A 14,178-nucleotide genomic window follows, 5' to 3' on the forward strand; every position below is an offset into this window, starting at 1 on the left:
ACTCAAAATTTTCAATGCCTAGTTTTGAAGCTCCACCCCCTTCTGACTTCAGTAGCTATCTGTGATTAGGTTATGGGTAAAACAGATTTTGCAGACATCTCTAGAGCTATAGTGATGAGCATTGCTAGTGGCATCATTATAACCAGGCCCAAACCCTGGCTCTTATATTGAAGGGGGAAAAAGAATGGACATCCATTCTTGATCACTGTTTAGGAAGACCCTTACCAGGCTGACTTCTGATGTGGTAAGTGAAGGAGATACATTTCAACCAATGTTTATTAAGCCCAGTATTGTTCAAATCTTCAAGCCTCATGTAACCCCCTACGTCATAAAGAAGAAAAAGTATGCTGTATGACTCCGTATGAAAAGCTTCTAATTGGAAACTTTCACAAGCAAATAGAAAAGGTCACACCTATGTGTGGGTTTGCGTTCTTAGGCCCTGTGCACACCAGCAGTTTGGGCCAGCTTGAGGGCGGAGTTGGGGTGTAGCATCTACAGGATGCATGCCCCAGCTCCACCCTAGGGCAGTGTGATTCTGCACGCGACATCACATAGCGTCACAGTGCTCCTCCAGCATTGCGTCTTCATGATGAAGTGCCGAAGAAGTTCCATAAAGCTGTGCCAAAGTGGCTATTGCACATTTTGGAGGGTGCAAAAAGGAGCCACTTTTTGTGGCTCCTTTTCACGCCCTGGAAAGGCCAGATCGGGGCCGTGGCCACAATCTGGCTGTAAAAGGGACTGCTGGAGGCTGCCCCTTCTGGGCTGTGAATACAGCCACATAGTCTCTCTGAGCCTGTAGAACATCCTTACGAAGACTTCCTCAGTTTGGTAACTTCAGTCAACATCATTATCTCACATACATGACTCACCAGATGTTTTAGATTACAACTTTCACAATCCATTAGCACTGCCCATGATGGGTAGGGCTGATAGCAGGTAGTAGGGTCAAAGCATTTGCATAATGTAGACTTGAAAGATACCATGTATTTCACACATTCAGATTTCTGAGCTGCTCCAATAGGAGATACAAGTAAACCCAGATGTGGGAATTGTGGAGTCTTCCAAATGTTGAATTGCAGTTACCAGCATCTGCCACAACTGGTTACACTGATTAAGGCTGCTGAGAGTTGCATATGAAGAACATCTGGAGGTTTAAACAATTCTCGTCTCTGATATAGACTATTGTTTCTACACTAATTCCAAGATTAATAGAAAACATGCATGTTAGAAAATTAGTCAGTCATGATGACCGCTATCTCTTTAATCCTTTACCCAATGAGCGGTATGGATTCAAGATGAATCCAAATGAATTCATTCTGAGCCATTCTGTTCCAAGACCTCTGCATGATTACTGGGCATTAATAAAGCAGGAGTAACCATACGGATCCATTATAGTTACAGAAAGATGACTCTAAAAATAGAAAACTGCCCCCCTTTTATTTTGAGACTAGCAGAATATGGTACATGGTAGGAATCCATGCTTCCTGTGCTGTTATTACCTTTCACATCTTGGGAAATGTGGCTTTCCCTCTTGCAGAGTTTTACATTCATGCCCTCAATATGCTAATTTGCATCGGAGGAAAAAGAATATAATTAAAAATGTACAAAAAGTGAACATTGAAATAAAATTAAACTATTACAGTATTAAAACATATAACATTTCAAAAGATAAAAACTTTTTAAAACAGTTGTTTAAAACATTGTAGTACCACCTAGCTCATTCTTTAAAACCTTTCTGTTTTGAAAGCCGTACAGAATAAAAAGGTTTTAGCCTGCCAACAGATGGATAACAAGGAAGGGGCCATTTTGGCCTCCCTGGGCAGGGAGTTCCAGACTCTAGGGGCAGCCACCAAGAAGGCCCTTGCTCATTTCCCTACCAACCATGCTTTTGATGGTGGTGGGACTGAGAGAAGGGCCTCTCCTGATGATCTCAGAGCCCAGTCCTGCTCATACAGGGAGATATGTTCTGCCAAATAGCCTTGACCTGAACCATATAGAGCTGTATAGGTTATAATCAGCACTTTGAATTATGCCCAGAAACAAACTGGCAGCCAATGGAGCTGTTTCAAGAGGGGTGTAGTATGGCCTTTGTAACCTCCTCCAGTTAATAGTCTGGGTGAAGCTCTTTAGACCTGTTAAGGTTTCTGAACACTCTTCAGTGGCAGCCCTAAGTAGAACACATTACAGTAGTGCAAATGGGATTTAACCAAGACAAGTGCCACTGTAGTAACAGCTGGCATATCAAGGTTGGTGCATAAGCTTTAAATGTGGAAAAGCTCTCCTAGTCACTGCAGATTCCTGAGCCTCAAGTTTAAAGCTGAGAACAGGAGTACTCCTAAACTGTGAACCTGCATCTTCAAGGAGAGTATAACCCTATCTAACACAGGCTGAATAGATCCCTATTCCCAGATGCCTTCCAACTGACCAAGAGCACATCTGTCTTGACTGGATTAAAGGTTTTACCACATGAGCCCTGATCTCACAGCTATTGCCTCGATTTAAAGTGTGTGTGTGTGGGGGGCATATCCCTTTGACAGCAACCAATGTTGCATGTCCTCAAAATTTTGTGGCTGGGGCTGCTGCCACCACAACATTCTCTTCCTGACTCCCCCTTAAACACCCCCCTGCCTTATGCCCTACTCAGCATAACTTCTGTTGTTTTAAAATCACTTTTCAACCCAATTCCAGAGGTTGGCACCTGGGTTCACCCCTCCACTGTAAAACAGTACTCCCAAGGCTCATTCCAGTGAGGCTGCCCAGCAGAATAGCCCAGTCCAGCAAAACCAATAGTGACACACTGTCCAGTTCCCTAAGTACATCATCCACCAAAGTGACTAAAGCTGTCTCTGTCCCATAGCCAGACTGAAATGAATCTAGATATCTGTTTCATTCAGAAACCCACAAAGCTGAGAGACCACCACATGCTCCAATACCTTGCCCAAAAAGTGTTGGTTGAAAACTGGCCAATAATTATTTATTATAGAGGGATTCAGGGGTGGATTTTTCAACAAAAGCCTCACAACTGTCTCCTTTAGGACATTGGAATGCTGCCTTATTGTAGGAAGGTACTGACAATCTTCACACACTCAGCCAATCCCCCTCTGGAGTATCTGATAAGTCAGGAAAGACAAGGATCTAGCACCCATGCAGTGGCTCTTAATTCTCAGAGGATCCAGTCCATATCCTCAGGATGCACAAAGTATCCATTAACAGTGGACAAACAGGCACTATGTTTACATCGACATGCACTGTATCAACCACAGCATCAAAGTTGGAGTAGATTTGAACAACTTTATCTGCCAAGTGCAGTGCAAATTCTTCATTGTGGGCTGATGCTCTCCTTTTTTTCTGGGATGTGAAAAGAAAGTAAACCAACAACTATATTGCACAAATTACTTGGGTACAATCCCCTGTCATCTGTTAAAAACATCTGTTAAAAACAGGTGCGGGCACACATTTATTAAACTTGGAATATTTTGTCAGAATACAGCTTTATTTTTGATTATCTCAACTAAAAAAAGGGAAGAAGGAAGAAAATGGTAAGCTGGTAGGAAGATGTGCTGTGCATATGAAGAAAGGATTTTTGGGGGATGGGATTGGATATTACACCTTTGTAACACCAGATGGTCAACACAAAAATCAAATAAATTATATAATTGGAAGTAAAGGATGATGAAACTCTATAATGGTGGCCAAGACTAGACCAGGTATTGACTGTGGCACAGATCACAAATTACTCATATCAAAAATTAGAGTAAGACTCAAGAAGAAAACCAAGCCAGTGATTATATTAAAATATGATCTAACTAACATCTCAACAGAATTTACTGACAACATAAGAAACAGATTTGCACTACTAAACATAAAAGGCAGAGAACTAGAGGAACTATGGTCTGAGGCCAGGAACATAATAAAAGAAGAATGCAGGCAGACACTTTCAATAAACAAAAAGAAAGCGAGAAAACCATGGGTGACAGACACAATACTACAAGCAATAAAAAAAAGAAGAGAAGAAAAACAAAAGGGAGATAGGAACAAACTAAGAATTATGAATGCAACAGTACAACAGTTTGTTCGGAAACTTAAAGAAAATTACTGCAATGACACTTTATCACAATAAAAATAACATAATTCAAGACCAGGAGGGAATAAAAAGACATTGGATACAATACACAGAATTATGCAAAAGAGAAGACAAAATGAAGGAGTCATGGGATGAAGAGCCATATGAAGATGAACCCCAGATTCTAAAAAGTGAGGTGGAAACTGCAATAAGAGAAATAGCGAAAAACAAATCACCAGGAACAGATGATATTTCAACTGAACTTCTTCAGTCCACAAACTCTAGTGCTAACCAAGATATGTCAACAGATATGGAAAACAAAATGATGGCCAACAGATTGGAAGTGATCAATATACATCCCCATCCACAAAAAGGGAGACAAAAGAGACTGCAGCAACAATAGGACCATAGCACTGATCTCCCATGCAAGCAAATCTTGCTCAAAATTCTGCAACATACATGGAGCGAGAAAATCCAGAGGTCCAAGCCAGGTTCAGGAAAGGAAGAGGTGCTATGGACCACACTGCAAACATAGGGTGGCTAATGGAGCGCACCAGGGAATTCCAAAAGAAAATCAGCATGTGCATTATAGACTATAGCAAAGCCTTTGACTGCATAGATCATGAAAGACTATGGTACACACTTATAGACATGAGAATACTAACACATCTGATAATCTTGTTGAGGAATCTGTACTCAGAACAAGAGGCCACTGTCAGAACAGAACATGAAGAAACAGAACAGTTGGCAAAGGGGTCAGACAAGGCTATATCCTTTCACCCTATCTGTTCAACTTATATTCAGAATATATTATAAGAAAAGCAGGCTTGGACACAGATGAAGGAGGAGCGAAAATGTAAGGAAAGAATATCAACAATCTAAGATATGCAGATGACACCATAGTACTAGCAGAAAACCCCACAGACCTGGAACACCTACTAAGGAAGATCAAAAAGTAAAGTGCAAACAAAAATAATGACCACTGAGAACCTTTACAAATTCAGCCTAGACAATGAAGAAATAGAAACAGTAAAAAAATTCCCATACCTGGGATCAAACATTGATAGAAATGGGAACTGCAGTCAGGAAATCAGAAGAAGATTAAGGACAGGGAGGGTGGCTATGAAAGAACTAAAAAAAGATTCTAAAATGCAAAGATATACATTTGAGCACAAAAGTTAAAATAATATAAGCCATTGTATTCCCTTTTACCATGTATGGATGTGAGAGTGGGATAGTTAAGAAAGATGACAGGAAGAAAATAAATTCATTTGAGATGTGGTGCTGGAGAAGAGTGCTGAGGATCCCACAGACAGCCAAAAGGACAAACAAATAGGTCCTAGAGAAGAACAAACCGGAAACCTCCCTGGAAGCCAAGATGACCAAACTGAGGCTGTCGTACTTTGGATACATCACGAGAAGGAAGGACTCACTGGAAAAGACAATAATGCCAGGAAAGGTGGAGGTAAAGTAGGAAGAGAGGAAGGATGCATGCTAGATGGATGGACTTGATTAAGGAGGTCACAAGTATGGGGTTGCAGGAATTTAGCAGAGCAGTGGAGGATGGAGAGTCTTGAAGATGTCTCATCCATAGGGACGCCATGAATTGAGATCGACTCGAGGGCAGTTAATAACAACAAGACACCTTTGTAAACCATACATAGGTCATCTGAGATTTAAAGCAGTTGGAATACGCATTATACTATTTTCATTGATACACTAAGTGCATTTGGAACTATCTATAAACAGCAAAGCAAATCTGAAAACATCAGACTCTTCAGTGCACATTCAAATATTTACATTGTTTTGCACTTTCCATTGACAGCTCTGTTACTGTTGATCAATATGCATTCTTCATAGTAACACAAAAGATTTGGAGATTTTAGATTCAATGTTATTCACTTCAGTTGTGGGATTCCTTTTCATTTTACATTATATTTTATTAGTTTCATATTTTCACTTACTTAATATATATGACAGACTTTTTACTATTGTTATTAAATGTTTATAACTGCTCTTGTTGTTTATTGCAGAGGAAGAAAGTAACATAACTCAAGTCTCTTGATCCATAGAAAAAAACAGACTGGCTTTGTATGTTTAATTCTTAACTAGGAACTTTGAAATTAATGTTTCCTGGAAAACATATAATAAAGCAAGAGGCAATGATGTCTATTTCATGGACATAGGCCATAGTATTCTGGCATCCCTTACTTTGTCTGGAACAAAGTACGTTAAAATGTCCAGGAATAAGGCAAAAATGGATTATTTGTGTCTCTCCAGATGATTCCCAAGTCTTATCACCACCCACATAATGTAAGCAGTTCTGGCTTGGGTTCATGGGAGTTGGAGTCAAATCACATCTGGCAGGACACAGATTGCCCACGGCTGGAATAAAGTTTCTTCCATGGAATAATGTTGGCTGGGATCTTGACCACCAATGCAAAATAGCTTTGAGAAAATTCCTAAGAGAATAGGCTGGACAGGGACACCTATTTCTCTAAGCTCAATTGACCCTTCAACCAATCAATCTGTTTCAGGATAAGGAATGGAGAAGGCAAAAGAAGTTTAGCAAAATAAACTGCTGCCTCCCCTTCCTTTCCTTCTCAGTTCCCTGCAGATCCCAAGTGTCTATGCTCACTTAAAACTGCAAAACACCAGCTGCTTTAGGCAAAGGGGCTTGAAGAAAACAGGCAGCTACATTTTTTCAGAAGGAGCAGTGATTTGTTCTTGTCAGTTAAAACAAAAGAAACAAACCGTGCTTGGCCTGTGACATCTTACAAGGTGTCTGAGGATGTGTGCAAAATGTGTTTTCTTGCTTGACATCACGGAAGTCATGCCACTGACTGAACCTGGACCATTATCTTCACCATTTTGCTGGTGAACTTCAGACAGAAAATGCCACACATGCTTTGCTCCTTCTATTCCTGTCTGGATTTTGTTTATTTATGGATCCATGACATGAGAGAAAGGGGGGGGGGGACCTATTAAAATATTTGTGTCATATGCAGTGCCAGTAAGTATGCATTAATGTGGGATGAGGTGGGAACTGGAGGGTGGGGGATGGTTTATTTCAAAGATGTTTATGTTTCTCATTGTGCAGGAAAACCATGTTTGCACACCATACAGAGGAAATGTGCTATTATTTCTTATTTGTGAAATTTATATCCCTCTCTTTCTTCACAGAAGTGCTCTCATGCTGCCTTACCAAAAAAAAGAAAAAAGAAAGTAAAAAGGATACAGTTAGTCACAAAAATTAAGAAAGGAGCAGAATGAACTGGATTTATAATGCACAAAAATACTCAGTAAAATGTACATGACACTTTAAAAGGTTCAAAGAGCCAGAGAGAATGAGAAAGTCTTACCAGGAACCCAAATTGGAGGAAAAGGGACAGAATTATGGGTCTTAACTGCATAGTTCTGCCTTGAGTGCAGTTCCCTCCATCAGCAAATTGTAAGCCAGGGATGGATGTAGGAAGGTTCAGACCTTTGCCACACCGTTGCAGTTCCAGCCTGGTTTGAAGGCCCCACATCTGCAATTTGCGCTTGAAGAAAGGTCCCATTTAAAAAAAAGAGTTTTTTGCAATGAAATTACAGTTGCAGAACTGCACCAGGGGAGCTGGCATCAAATAATTTCAAACCACTTGGGTCTCAGGCTGCATCAGGCAGCCTATATCGGCAGTTTGTGAAAACAACACTGTATTAGAACAACTACATTTAGGCAGAACTATGTGGTTATGGTCCTGTGTAGTTTGACCCTGAGAGAAGGCAGACGCCAGTTGAGCATCACTGGCGAAACTATTCTAAAGCCTCTCTCCTCAAGATCCCATTATGGTGGGCTAGGATTTAGCACCTTAGATAGCTTCTCTAAATTTTGGAGCAATACTTGGAGAAGATGCCTTCCTTCAGTGACACGGAAGCCACTAAATACCACTGTTTTTATAGTAAACCCAAGGGAATTAAAACAGGACTTGGACATGATGCTCTTTCAGTAATGGTGAGATGTTTCCCTAAATACGTTTTGAACAAACAGCAATCTCTGAACCATTTTCAAAAACAGCCCTGTGAACAGTACATTAGAGGTTATCTGGGCATGGATCGATGTGGTCTAATGGAAATCACTGGAAGACCATTGTTACAAGGTTTAGGTGACATGTAATTTTTCAATTATATCTGGTCCTTAGCATATTTCTCCCAAACCTTTGTGCTTTTACACATTAGTCAGCTTTGTGTATTACATTGGCAGCTGAGCATGTTTATTCTTGATCCAGTCTTAGCATGAAGGGAGCAAATATCTGCAAGGTTGCATCCAAAATGGTAAGAGCAGAGATGGTAATTCCATTATCTATTTTTTAAATGGGTAGACAAAACACAGGTATAATTTGCAGCATAGGACTGAGGTGATTTAGGGGACTGAGACAGTAGCACATAATCCAATATGGCTTTGCCTATATAAGCTCCTGAAGAATTGTCCAAATGTCGCTCAATGCAGACCTGGATGGCCAGTGTGGGTACTGCCCATCTCTGGGTGGCATGAATGCTGTGTCCTTTAGGACTCTCAGTGGCAGACAGGAGAAAGTAAGTCTGCTTGTTAGGATTTATAGCTTTCACACTTACATATTTATTTTAGGGACGTATATCCCTCCTTTCTCCCAAAATAGGATTCATGGTGGCTTATTGACACAGCCTGCTATGTCAATATAGTTTTAAACCTTTCCCACAGGTTTGTTACAAATCCAAAAGTACTTCTTGCCTTTGGCAAAACATGGTCAGACTGTCTAGGTTTTGGAGTTTATATAAATTTTACTTTAGCTCATGTCAATCCTTATGAACCTGCTGAATGGTTGTGGAAGAGGCTAATTGTTAGCATCCCCAACTTTCCCATGCCTAGGACTGATTTAAGACATTTGGCTGTCTGAGACAAAGGATCAGAAGGTCTCCTTCTCACCCTTCTAAGATGACAGGAATTACAGACTTCCAGTCTAAGTTTTGCGTGCACACACACACACACACACACACATATATATATATATGCAAAACTTAGACTGGAAGTTTTGGCTGAGACCATGAGTCCAAAGAGGATAACAAGTGGGTTGAACACTCACAATTTAGTCAATTGTAGAATATATCTTGAGTGCATAAAAGTGTATCATTTCTGCTGTAAGTCTATACAATACTTCTACAATTGCTATGTATTACGTTGTGTTATGGCATTCTGAAATATCTTCAGGATAATGAGCATGGTATAAAACCAGATTCATGTCTGTTCAGGTTTATCTATATTAGCATAATTCTCTGTGACATCCTATTATAATCTCTTCCTTCAGCAGAAACATTTGCTTTTTCAAACCAGCTTCACAGTAGTTACAAAATGAGTGATCTGAAATGTTCACGGAGTTGATGGCCCTTATATTCCTTCTGCAAACTTGAATTTCTAGGTGCCAAGAGTCCACCCAGAGAATAAGCTGGGCAGATCAGAACACAAATACATGTTCCAGCAAAAATGATAGGTAGCTGGCAAAAACCCTAGGAAACAAGATCTTCTAGGTCTGGAGGTTTTAGTACTCACTACCTGCTTTCACACTTGAGTAACACATATATTTTTATTTGCATGCATACTTTTATTGTGCTAGGGACATTATGAAGTTGCGTGATTGTCACTTGCTATCTGATGTGCTTTTTGTTGCCTGTTTTATTGAACCATTTCCTGTATTGCTATGTGTTTTATTTGTATTATCCTATCATTTCTTAGATTGTACGTGATAGGCAGGTTTACTCTTTTATATTTGTTGTTTTTATGTACAGCGCTGTGCAAATCTACAGCTCAATAATAATAATAATAATAATAATAATAATAATAATAATAATAATCTGTTTAATAAGTACTCTATCACTTGTAGTAGGAAGTGTCTGTCCCTCCAGATGTTATTGAACCACAATTCCCATCAGACCTATCCACTATAGCCAATGGTGAGCACTGAAAACAGCAGGAGTTCAGCAATATCTGGGGGGCTGCACAATTCCCACTGGTGATGTAACCCAGCACAAAAACATTCATATGCCCTATTCAGGATTGATTCTTCATGTGTAGAAAGAGGGGGAAGGAGGCTGCTTTTCCTGGCCGTACCCCAGTACCATGCTTCTACACAAGCCTTGCCCCCTATGTTTGTGTGCTTTGTCTGGATGTGTGCAAATGGGTACTTATTTGCAAGTTGAACACACATCAGTTGCTTCTGCAGATATCTGTTTGCAATGCATGGATGTTGGCAGTAGGGTTAGTTCAGTGTAGGATGAATATGTGTCAATTCCCCCATTCTTCCATGTGTTAACCTTGTGATCCTGTATGAATTTTAAGACCTTGAGAGAGGGTTTGCTCTCTGTCCCACTACCATCACAGGTGCATTTGGTGAGGACACAGGACAAAGCATTTTTACCCTACATTTAAAGATGGTGCGATCATGGAATTTTAATCTCTGGACTTTATGGTCTTGCGAGGGCCTTGTCTTTAGATGGTCATGTATATTATTATATTTGCATTTGACAACATTTCTAAGCCAGATTTTTTTTCCCTTCCACATTCCTTCCTTCAGGACACCATTTTCTTTTAACACTATATATGTTTGCAACATAGAAAAGTGTGCTGAATGGTCAGTAAATTATATTCTATTTTCTCCCATATTTGATAGCAGGCAACCACCAATTTCTGAGGAATGGATGGGAATGACATCAAGGAGCAAGACATTAGCTTGGAATCATTGCTAATCCTAGCCATTCTTCATTCTTGTTATTACGCATGACAACAGTAGTAGCCCTATTTCAAAACTAGTACTCAAGGGCCTGAGATAGACATCAATGTTCAGTTTCATTAGTCAGGCTCCAGTTGCTCTTGACAGGTAGTTACAGAATATATCAGTTGCATTTAGATCCAGTGTTGGGAAGGGATTGGACAAGTTTTTTTCAACAGCAGTAAAAGTTTCCATAATGTTGAACTGGGACTCATATCTAACCATTATTGCTAATAGAAAATAGAAGGGAAAGTATTATAATGATAGCCTGGGGTACTTTTTTGGTGATTATTGGTTTCCTGTCAATAACTGGGAGATATTCTTGGATTCCACACAGTAGGAGGCTTGGCAGAGTCCCACCCTGGAGGAATTTTTTGGTGAGCAGTAACATTCATACTGTAATTAGATTTCACAACCTAAAGCTGCTCATATGTTGTAGATGTTTTCTCCCTCAGAGATGTATGAAGCAACAAATTAGCATTTGTATTGGTTATCCAGTTCAATGGGCTGTTTTATGTTCATTTAGTATGCTGCACATAAGAAATAGTCCAAACAATTTTAAACACATTCTGGGTGAGAAACAGATGCATTTTTAACGAAAGAGCCAATACACCCCTTAAGTGCTTCTCACTCTTTCACCACGCTGTTGAAAATAAAACCACACAGTATTTATTAGCTCTTTCTTAAGATAAGCATGTTTCAAAGAATTAAATCTTGTGTATTTTTGATCCCTCTTTGCCTCATTCAATACAGAATTCAGACTGGTAACATGACACTTTCTTCCCTCCCCCTGACTATCTACATTGCAGAGGAAGTATGCTGATAAAATGAAGGCTCTCAGTCCTGGGGTTTGAGCCAAGGAAATGGGATTATGTCAATGCATAATGTATTGCTGCAGATCTGCCATCCCACAACAATACATTTAGTGTCTTACGAACAAGAAGGAAATTACTCCTCCTGCTCTGTGAAGACCCCTGGACTATGGCCAAGAAACCTCTGTAGCGATATGAATGATAGAAGAGAGGTTGTGGTGCAATTACATTTCAGGTAGTTGAGGAGGAGGGAGTCAGGAGGGATTCCTCATTTATCTATACAATTGGTCACTGCTATGAAATATTCATAGTCAAAGCAAAGCAAAGCAAAGAAAATGATACCCTAAAGAAAACCAGTCACGTATAGCAGAATATAGGGTTTAGGCATGAGAAACTGAGCTTCAAACCATCATACTAACTGCCTGTTAGAGTTTACCATCACTTAGTCTAGCTAGTGAAGCAGTTGGGCAATGCTTTCATCTCAAATCCACAACCCATGCTATGACTTGGATTTAATAGTACAAATGAATCGAACACCTCAGTCTTAACCGCACTACTTGCCAAGTCTGATTCAAATGATGAAAATGTCCCCAATACAATGTGATTTGGACAAGATGTTGATCAACTCAGGTTTAATACCAACACTTCACTTGGACTGGCTTGTGAACAAAAGGTCAAGGACAGCTGGTAGATCTGCCATTGTGAAAATGGCAAACCCATCTTAGATTTTACTGCCACTCATCCTGCAGTTGCCAGGAGCTGAATGGGAGTTCGATCACTACTGGACCATAGTTGGGCATCAACAGAACTCCTATTCGGCTCAGAGCAGCTACAGCAGTAAAGGCTGGAGTGAATTTTCCACTCCTGTGGCAGTAGATCCACTGGCACCTGGGGATGGGAGTAACCCCCAATTTAGAAAAATGAAGAGAGAATTTGGATAAACTTCTCAATAATGGAAGGAAAATCACACATATGTGCTTGCTATATGACTGTGGCAATCTAGTACTTTGACCAGCAGTAAGGGAGCCAGTGTGGTGTAGTGGTTTGACTCTGGAGGACCAAAGTTCAAATCCCTGTTCAACTACTGAAACCTATTGGGTGACCTTGGACAATTTACACACTCAGCCTAAGAAGAAGTCCATGGCAAATCTCCCCTGAATAGATATTGCCAAAAAACAAAACTAAAATTAAAGCTGGGGTACAAGGCATATAACAAAGCACATTGATATCTCTAAACAGTGGTGCTTTGCCAGCATGATATTCTGAATTCATTGACTTTAATGAGTGTACTGCCAGAAGAGGCATTTTGATAACTAGATATCCAAGCCTGGTGTAATATCACAGGTATGTATGGTCTTCCCATGGCTTATAGCACCTACATAGTTGAAATAATGCAGTTTGATGCCACTTTAAGTGCTGTAGCACCATCCTATGGAATCCTGGGATTTGTAGTTTTATAAGGTCATTATCCTTCTCTCCCAAAGAGTGCTGGTGACTCACAAAACTACAAATCTAAGGATTCTGTAAGATGGAGCCATAGCAGTTAAAAGTTGTGTCAAACTACAGTTGGCCCTCTTTATCCATGGATTTTTTACTCACCGATTCACGCATCTACAGCTTGAAAATATTTTTTAAAAGTATGAATTCCAAATAGCAAACCTTAATTTTCTATTTTATATGAGGGACACCATTTAAGTATGCCATTGTATTTATTGAGATTTGACCATCCACAGATTTTGTTATCCACAGGAGGTCCTGGGACCAAATCCCAGTGGATACCAAGGACACACTTACATCATATCTACAGTGTAGATGCACCCCTAGACTTACAGACTGATAGGCATTGAATATGATGATATTCTGGCAGATTGATGACACTGTTTGAGATCCTGCTTTGAGAGACATATGTCTATCATGTAGCTACATCTCTCAAGACTACCCCCCCCCCACAACTCATCTTGTGAATAGTGCAATGGTCTCAATACAGCCGTGGGGTTGGGATGAGCAGAGATGCATCCAGCAATTTTCCTGTAGGTGGTGCTTTGCAACAGATGGAGCCTTCTACACAGACCTTTGAGGGTCTTGAAGATGCCATTCTTGCAGCCTTTCCAACTACAGGAAAATAGCTGGAAGAGTTCCCACTCATCCCTAGGCTTTCTGAAAACACAGAAATGACTGTGGGCCTTTCCCAAATGTGTTTCTAATCACACAAACATTCTGCTATTAGATAAGGCAATTAACACAAGCAGGGACAAGCAGTTTAATTTCTTTCTGACTTCATAGCTCCCACCCAATCCCTGGTGTGTGTGTGAGAGAGAGGGGCGGGGAGAGAGGGAGGGAGAGAATGGCTCAAACTAGAGTGGGCCCTTCCCTTATGTAGGCAATCCATTCCAGATCCCCCCACTTAAGGGGAAATCTGTGTATGCTCGCATCCCATTGCAAACAATGGGACACGTACTTGCGGCTTGGGGCAGCTCGCATGCCATTTCTTTATTTGTCGCACGACTTCCACATAAGCTGG

Source organism: Sceloporus undulatus, chromosome 2, assembly GCF_019175285.1.
Source record: "Sceloporus undulatus isolate JIND9_A2432 ecotype Alabama chromosome 2, SceUnd_v1.1, whole genome shotgun sequence".
Lineage (NCBI taxonomy): Eukaryota > Metazoa > Chordata > Lepidosauria > Squamata > Phrynosomatidae > Sceloporus > Sceloporus undulatus.